This window comes from Halichoerus grypus, chromosome 4, assembly GCF_964656455.1.
Source record: "Halichoerus grypus chromosome 4, mHalGry1.hap1.1, whole genome shotgun sequence".
Lineage (NCBI taxonomy): Eukaryota > Metazoa > Chordata > Mammalia > Carnivora > Phocidae > Halichoerus > Halichoerus grypus.
This window is the reverse complement of record NC_135715.1, coordinates 129,193,619-129,202,139: the sequence shown is the minus strand read 5'-3', so window position 1 is coordinate 129,202,139 and position 8,521 is coordinate 129,193,619. Positions and strand designations below refer to the sequence as shown.

Here is an 8,521-nt window from a genome sequence, read left to right as displayed (position 1 = left end):
GCGTCTGCCTTTGGCTCAAGTCCTGATCTCAGAGTCCTGGGATGGAGCCCTGCATCAGGCTCCCTGCTCAGCACAAGTCTGCTTGTCCCTCTCCCTCTGCCCCTCCCCTCCACTTGTATGCTTTCTCTCTTTCTCTCTCTCAAATAAATAAATAAAATCTTCCAAAAAAAAAAAAGGAATAGTACTGTGGATGCTAAAACCAATGTCAGACTAGTCAAGTTCTAAAGTTACACCTATTGATACTATACTAACCAGTATTTCTAAATTTTAGTTTTAGGTCACACATAACACTAACATACCAATAAATAGAAACCGTAAGTATATGTGTCAAAATACAGGAGGAAGACCACAGCTAAACTTTATAGAAAAACCTACCACCATGTAATTTAACATGATACTAAAACATTTTTGGCTATTTTTCTATTTATATGTACATTAAAGATAGAGCCAAATAGTGAATGAGTTTATAGGAAGGCATAAAGGTCATTTTTAAGTCCTGCTTTTGGGTGTGTCAATGTTTGTCATAACAGCAGAAGGAAGGCTGAAACAAAGTTGTAAATATCATAAAAGGAAAAAATACTGTTAGACAAATTCTGTCTTTAAAAACAGTGGCAAAACCCCCTATCTCCCTAGAGTCTGCATTGTCACCCTCCCAATAGATGGTGAGCTTTCAAGCAAACCTACAGTGGAAGGAAAACCTCTCCAGGAAGCCAGTGTCTTTCCAAACAAGGACAGCAGGTTTCTCTCTATTGTCGCTGCTTTCTCTCTCCTCTGGGAATTGGTTTGCCTTTCGATAGCAATCCAGGAAGGGTTGGTGCCCCCCAAGTTAGTAACGCTCTGCCAAATACCAGAGGCTCTTCCCTGGAAGAGGGAGGCTCCTCCTTTGGACGTGAGGCGCCCCTACCAGAGCGCGCGCTTACAGAAACGGAAACCACTAGCTGTGCCGAATGAGTCAAGTGATGAAATCAAGACTAGTACATGGGAAGGAAGCTCACCCAATAGCTCACGAACCTAACTGGTGACAGAAGCTGCTGAACCTTGCTCGAGTAAACCGTACGAGCCAACAGTTGCAGCCGTCATGAGGTGGTTCTCCGGGGCACTGGGCCCCCCAGTCTCCCGGCAGGGCACCCCTTCATTTTGGCGAACCGTGGAGAGGAGCAGAAGTGTGTGAGGGGAATACAGACCTTCTGGTTCCCCAAGGACCCAGACTGACTTCTGGTTACAAGGTGACCACTGCCACCAGGTCAGGGCAGGACTCCTCAAATGTAGACGGACAGAGACGCGCCTCGCTTGGAGAACCAGCCTCACGGTCCGCGGAGAGAGAAGGGGAGCGGCGGCTGCGCTCGGCGGGGACAGCGCCCCCACCCAGCGAGCGCGGCGCTCGATCCTCACCTGGCGCGCTCAGGTAGGGCTTGGGCGGGGCGGGAGCCTGGCGCGCAGGCGCGGGGCGGGGGCCTCGCCCCTGCCGACGTCGCAGGCTGGAGCTCACCTGGGAGACTCCGAGAGGAAGCGGAGCCTCGGTTCGGCCTCTCCTGGCAACGCAGGAGACCCAGCGGGAAGGCAGGAGGCGGCGGCGGCGGAGGCGGAGCTGGACTGAGCGGCAACTGTAGCGACAGCAACCGGAGGCGCCGCCGCCGCCACCACCTGCACCTGGCGCCCGGCCCAAGTCCAGCGCCCGCCCGGCCGCTGCTTCCCGCCGTCCTGCCGTGCCCACCCGCCAGGTAAGCGGGCGGACCGGCGCTCGGGCCAGGGGCGGGGGGACCAGTAGACCCTGGGCAGCGTCGGAAGGGGCGGTAGGACGGACTCGAAGGTTCACGTGGTGGGGAGAGGGGTACGGTCCCAGTGGCCGGTTGGAGGTGGTCTCGAGAGCAGTGTTTCAGTTGCCCCGCCCGAGACGCCGAAAGGGGCGCCCGAGGCCGGGGCAGGTGGCGCGCCGGGGGTTAGCCCTGTCGCCCCTGGCAGTCTCTGTAGGGAGGCTCCCGAGGAGCCGGACCCGGTCAGAAGTCCCGGTGGCCCGCAGCTTGACCCTGGGAGAGTCTCAGAGTTGGGGGTGGGGGGAGGTCTGAGGGGCTGGGCTAGGCGCGAGACGGCCGCGTTTGCACGCGTGCTAACAGGTTGCTGGGCTCCTCTCGTCCCGGTGCCGGGGCGGGCGGGGGGGGGGGGTGGGGAACAAGTCCGCGACGGGAAAGGGCATGGCTTTGCCGGGCAACTTTCCCAGCCGGACCCCAGACAGTCCTAGGCTGGAAACCGCGGCCGCCCTAGCCATTTAAATGGTTTCCGAGTGGTTTGGAAAGCGCTCTGTGGTCGGGACGCGGACATCTCTCTCTCTCCCTCTCTCTGGTCTGTACACTTTTCCGGGTGCACTCCCTAAGCCAGAGCTGCGCCCGCTTTCCGGTTTGATCGGGAAGAGTTATTTTCTTCGTGGCAGGAAGAAATCCAACTGCCACTCACCAACCGCACACTATCTCGTGAAAGGACCTGTTGACTTAAGCCCTGTATATCGCGGCTCCGGTTTGCCTGTGGCATATGACTCAAAGGTTCAGAAAAACTTTGTTTCAGGATCCTGCCACGACTGAACCTGGGTGTGCCAGGCCCAAATTCCTTTCCCTGCCTAATTAGGCTTTTCTGAAGCTTAAGAATTGAGGGTGAAACGGGTGCTTACCTTAGCCTTTTATTTCCTTCTCTCTCAAAACTCATCAAAAACACTTCACTTCAAACTCATCAAATAACTATATTTGTTTTTAGAACCCCATAGAGTTAACAATTTTTCTGATTTTAGAAAATGTGATTAAGCCAGTGTAACTTGCTATAAAAGTTATACTACATAATGAAGACATTTAAATTCAAATTCTGTTGTTAAAAAATAAGAAAGTTGCTGTGTTTTCATTTGAGAATTTCCGGTTGTGAGAAAATCTGTTGCTGCTTTTACTGTATACATTTTCTTTGAGTCTGTGGCTAAAAGACATGAGGTTAAAGTCATACCCTACAATTAGAATTCTTTAAATTTAACTTTTACTTTTTAATATCTGAAGTCTAGCATACATATTAGTTTAAACATTCTGCAGCTTATTTGTACCAAGCATCTTTCTTTTTATATCGCTTTAACTATAGCATTTATACATAGAGATTTCTAATAATAAACGGCAATTCCAGTGCCTACATTTGTTTATGCTATATTTGCTGGTTTTTAAAAATATATTTTAAATTTGCACACTTAACAAAATACCTTAGGCAAATCCTATAGTTTGTTGTTGTTTTTATTAAATATTTTGTTTAAATTCAAATTAACAAATACTGTATTATTAGTTTCAGAGGTAGAGTTCAGTTGTATATAACACCCAGTGCTCATTCCGTCAAGTGCCCTCCTTAATGCCCATCACCCAGTTACCCTATCCCTCCACCCCCCTCCCCTCCAGGAACCCTCATTTTGTTTCCCATAGTTGAGTCTCTTACGGGTTGCCTCCCTCTCTCTCATTTTTGTTTTATTTATTATTATTTTTTTAACGTGCAGTTAAAGATAAAAAGTCAGCCACACAAACAGGACGTCATTATTAATGATATTTTCAAGCAATGCTTTCTGCTTTTGTCAAAAGAGCCTGGCTGGCCCTCCTAATCTCTCCATTCAGAGAAATACATATGTTAAATACTATTTAAAAATTAGAGGTAGGTGTTGTTCCTCAAGTTTAGAGTATTAATTTAAACTTCATTGATTATTGACCCAGATGTCATTAGACTATCTTTACTCTTAAGGGAGAAATGTAACATGTTTACATTAGCTAGAGTAACAGTGTGCCTCAGTTAAACTATCTGTAAAATAGAAAAAACAAACAAACAAACAAACTTCCCTAGATTAAGATAATGAGGCTTTAAATCAGGAATCTCCTCTTGTCCTAGCATTATCAGGATGCCCTTCTCACTTTGGATATTTAGTCAATCCATCCAGTTTGTGATAAACCAAAGCTGAGAGAGGTATTCTAACTTCAGCAAGTTAGCAAGTTAGTGGTAGACATGGCATTATTATTCCAGAGACTTGACTCAAGGCTCATGTTATCTTTTCACCACCTTTAATCCCACTTATCATAAGATGTTTATCTTTTTGTCTTTCATATAGTTTGTAGGGCCTTTATGAGTACAGAATAGTCCGTTGTTCTTTGTCCAGCTCTGATTTACCCTAATTTCTACTTGTCCAGATGATGCCTAACTCCAGGGAGAATGAGTGAGGATGTCATTCTTCTCTTACTGTGGATCACATGTGTATTGAAGATGCCATGTGGATTGAGATGTTTAATCCTTCCTTGGTATTTCAGAGCCACAGTTAATTTTTTAAGTCAACATGGACAACATAATTTAGTCTTCTGATCTTTTATTGTATTGGCTTAAAATATATTTTATGAGGCAGCAACCCAGGGTCATCCCTCCATTGGCAACACTCTAGATTTTTGGCTGGCAAGCACACTTCTTCAACATTAGTATTTTTAAAACTTCTTTTTGGACTGTAATCCTCAATAAGAAATGTATTCTATGCTTCAGTGCAGTATACTCTGTGTGTGTGTGTGTGTGTGTGTGTGTGTGTGTGTGTGTGTAACAAGGCTCACAAAACAATAATTAACCTCACAACGTGGATTTTCTCTATTATTTTAAAAATACTGGTTTCAACACACTGGATTGATTTTTATGACCACAAATGGCTGGAACCTACAATGCAAAAAATGGCATCCTATTGAATTTGCGTTTTTAAGGCTGATTTTTCTATTAGGATACTGTGTCATATACACACACATATTTGAAAGCAAGAAAACCAAACTGTACATTTTTAAAAATATAGAATTGTACTCTAATTCTCATTAAACATTTAGGACTTGAGACTCTAGGACCTGATGCTAGACTAAATCTCTCAAACATAGGAACTGTATGAAATTTCACTGTACATTACTGTGTTTTAAATGGATCCTTCAACATAGTGTAGTATGTTTGGGGACAGGCAAAACGAAAAGTTTTTCTGAGGGGATTTTGATGGTAACAATTACCAAGTGAAAGTTTGAGAGAGAAAAATAATTCTGTCCAGCTCTGTTCTAAGTTCTAAATTTTATGGCATGTTAATAGTGCTAGATGGGATGTTAAAAAAAATTATTAAAGTAAACATAAGCCAGTTTATTGTTGTAGTCTGTTCACATTTTATATATATTTTTCTTTTACTATGAAACAGATATAAGAGACAAATTCTAGGAATCAGACTCCTAGCCCCTAAAAAGACTAGATTGGGAGATTGAGAGGTTGGATGAGGTCCCTAAGTGACCTGTAGGGACATAGGCTTGGAAGCTCTGATGGGATGATTAAGCCTTCCATAGAAGCTTTTAATTTTCACTCCTGATAGAAGGAATTTTTCTCCAAAAGAAAATAAGTATATTTAATATTTTGCAAATGATCAATGCCCAAATCATCTTGAGAACATATTCAGTTCTCTGGTTCATAAAGTGTAGAAATGCATTTGTTATGACAGATCTTTTATGGTTAGAAAATCTGATAGAGAAGAACATATTTTCAATCACCTAATTATGCATCAGAATTATGCATCAATATCAGAATAATTCATTTTCTATAATTTGGGTAATTTTAACACAATTAATGTACTGCTAATAGCAACATTGAATTCAAATCGGTGCCAGCAATGGCAAGAGACCAGAATGCATTAATTTATGTGGTACAGCAGAGACAAGGAGGACTCTGAATACTGGGTCATTAGTGACTATTGACAGATGAAATTTCCTTGAGTCATTCTCTGAGTTGGGCTCATATTTTTGGCACCAAATAGAGTATTTCCCCGAGTTTACATTTTCCCTGTAATTGTTTTAGTTTCAAGCTGTCCCAACCAGTTTGTTCATCTATCCCAATCCCCGCTGGACATCTTTAAGATGTCATAATTATCTGAGATTATACCTGAGTAAACCAGAACCTTCATCCCATCAAAGACAAAAACAACCTGTTTTACTTCCTATATTTTATTTGTAGGTGTTACTACATTTAACATTTCTTATCCACAATTCCAGAACCAAAAAAAAAAAAGTCTCTGAAAACCAAAATGTTTTTGGTAACTCATTTGTCAGCAAAACTTGAACTCAATTTGCTACAAAACCTAAATGCACTGTCAGGAAGCTATTTATCATTTATTCCACTTGGTGGGATGTGTCTTCTACAGATATGCTGCTATATTTGATTACTTGGTATTGTTCCAGGAACTGCTGGGGGTACACTGTTATATTGGGTATGTAAACCATATCTCCTTTCTAACATCCAAAATACTCTGAATTTTTTTTCAAAATATTCTGAATTTTAAAACATATTTGGCTGCAGGGATTTTGGAGAATGGCTTATGGATCTGTACCACTATCCAACTATCATGGCAGAAATCCAGAAGTCATTTTTTTACTCTCTTTTCTTAACCTCCACAACTATCAGATCACTGAATCTGTTAACGTTTTCACCCTTCTTTCCCCCACAAATTCTACTTCTCTAGTTCAGGGTCTCATCAACTCTTAACTGGGGTACCATAGCCACCTGCTACCTGAAATCTTAGCAGATGGTGTTAAGCTCAAATCCGTTCTCAGCAGAACCCCTCAGCTAATGATCTCTAAAAATGTAAACCTGAATTTCTCCTCTGCTTAAATCTTTTAGTAACTTCTCATTGCTCAGGATAGAACCCATGGTCCTTAAAATGGTCCCACAGAATCTGACCCTTGTTTAATTATGGATCTGTACTCCGTAAACCAAAATTTTATATTCCAACAACAGAGTTCATTGTTTTTTCCTGTGTGCTTTTCTCTTGTTACTCCCCCCCTGCTGAGATACCTTCCTTTTATCTTTACCTCTATAACTCTTTCTGGTTTTTAAGACTCAGTTGAGTTCTCACCTCACTTAGGAAACTGTACCCCACAACACACACACCTCAATATACACCTGAGCTGGGGGGAGATGTCCTATTCATAATTCTATCATGCACTTTACATATATGATTGAATATAATCTGCTTTTGTGCCTGTGTTCGTACACACACACACACACACACACACACACACACACCCCTTTAGATATTTGCAAAGCATGGAATATTTCTCTTTCCTCTAAGCCTATTGTGGAGTAAAAATATTAGGGTAAAAGTGGCACAGGGAGGGGAGAGGCATCGGGCAGGCAGGATATTTGCTTTTTTTAATGGGCAGCAACCACAGAAATTGAGGAGTTAGGAAACTTGTTTCATGTCCATAATTAGTCTATTGAATTTAGGTTGCTGTTATTTCCATCTTATTCCTTTGAATTCTATATTATTTTTGTGCCTTTTGGTTTTGTTCCAAGACCTGGGTTTTACCATTTAGAAGTGAAGAGTTAACTTTATGATTGAAATGTCTTATAGTTTTTGTTTATGAATGTTTTACAATTGAGTATATTGCTGTTGGTGAGGAGTTAAGGGGGGCAGCTTTTACTTAAATCATATAATCAGACTAGACCAAAAAAAAAAAAAAAGGCATTTTGTCAGTTTTACCTCTTACATAAATACTTTTTTTTTTTTAAGGTTTTATTTATTTATTTGACAGACACAGCGAGAGAGGGAACACAAGCAGGGGGAGTGGGAGAGGGAGAAGCAGGCTTCCCGCGGAGCAGGGAGCCCGATGCAGGAATCAATCCCAGGACCCTGGGATCATGACCTGAGCCGAAGACGCTTAACGACTGAGCCACCCAGGCGCCCCTTACATAAATACTTTTCAAATCTATCTACTTTTCTCCATTCCTGTCACTACCATCATCTCTTGCCTGGATTTTTGCAAATGGCCTCCCTATTGATTATCTGAATTCTTGCTGGTTGGTTCCCCATGCTGTACCCAGAGGGATCTTTTCAAAACATTCAAAACTGCTTAAAGCCCTTCATTACCTTAGGATAAGGTAAACTCCTTGACTCAGCCTAAAGGCCTGGCACGATTTTGTTCCTGCGTAGTGCGCACACCTCTGTCATGTTACTCTCTGTTCTGGCTCTGCTAGCCTTTTTTTATCACCGTGTTCCTCCTGCCTTTGTCTTTTCAAGGGTCATCATCCCTGCCTGGAACTCTCTTCCCTCCTCTTTTGGCCTATCTAGCTAAAACTCACCCTTCAGATTCCAGTTTGAGCTCCCCCTTTCCAGCACTAAGTAGAATTTTTCACCAGTCTTCTCCTTCCCCACCCCCACCCCTAACTGTGGATTAAAGTGAAGACTGTAGTCTCAAGAAATAAAGTCCAACTTAGTACCTGGGGGTGTTAACTTTGTGAGTTTTCTCACAGAGGGAAAAGACTTTAATATGTGGCTCCTGTTTTTAAAATGAGGTTTTAGTTATTAATTAATGTCTTTATATTTTTTATTAATTAACAAGAGTTAATATTTGTTGTCTTAATAAGTATTAGCCCTTATTTACTATTTTACTATTGAGCACTTATGTGCCAGGCATATTTTAAGCAATTTACGTGAATTAAACATTTAATCTTCAAAGCCACTCAATGA

General features: G+C 42.3%; 1 protein-coding gene across 2 annotated transcripts in view; it reads left to right on the top strand.

The window, feature by feature from the left end:
* The first annotated feature begins 1,032 nt into the window (after positions 1-1,032).
* Positions 1,033-8,521, top strand: part of GALNT3 (polypeptide N-acetylgalactosaminyltransferase 3) — a 43,552-nt gene continuing 36,063 nt past the window's right edge. The window contains exon 1 of one of the 2 annotated variants that reach the window (XM_078070927.1): positions 1,033-1,405. The gene's annotated coding sequence lies outside the window, so the exon portion shown is untranslated. Of the gene's footprint in view, positions 1,406-1,457; positions 1,722-8,521 lie in introns of those variants that run through there. The other variant, XM_078070926.1, reaches the window with a different exon arrangement.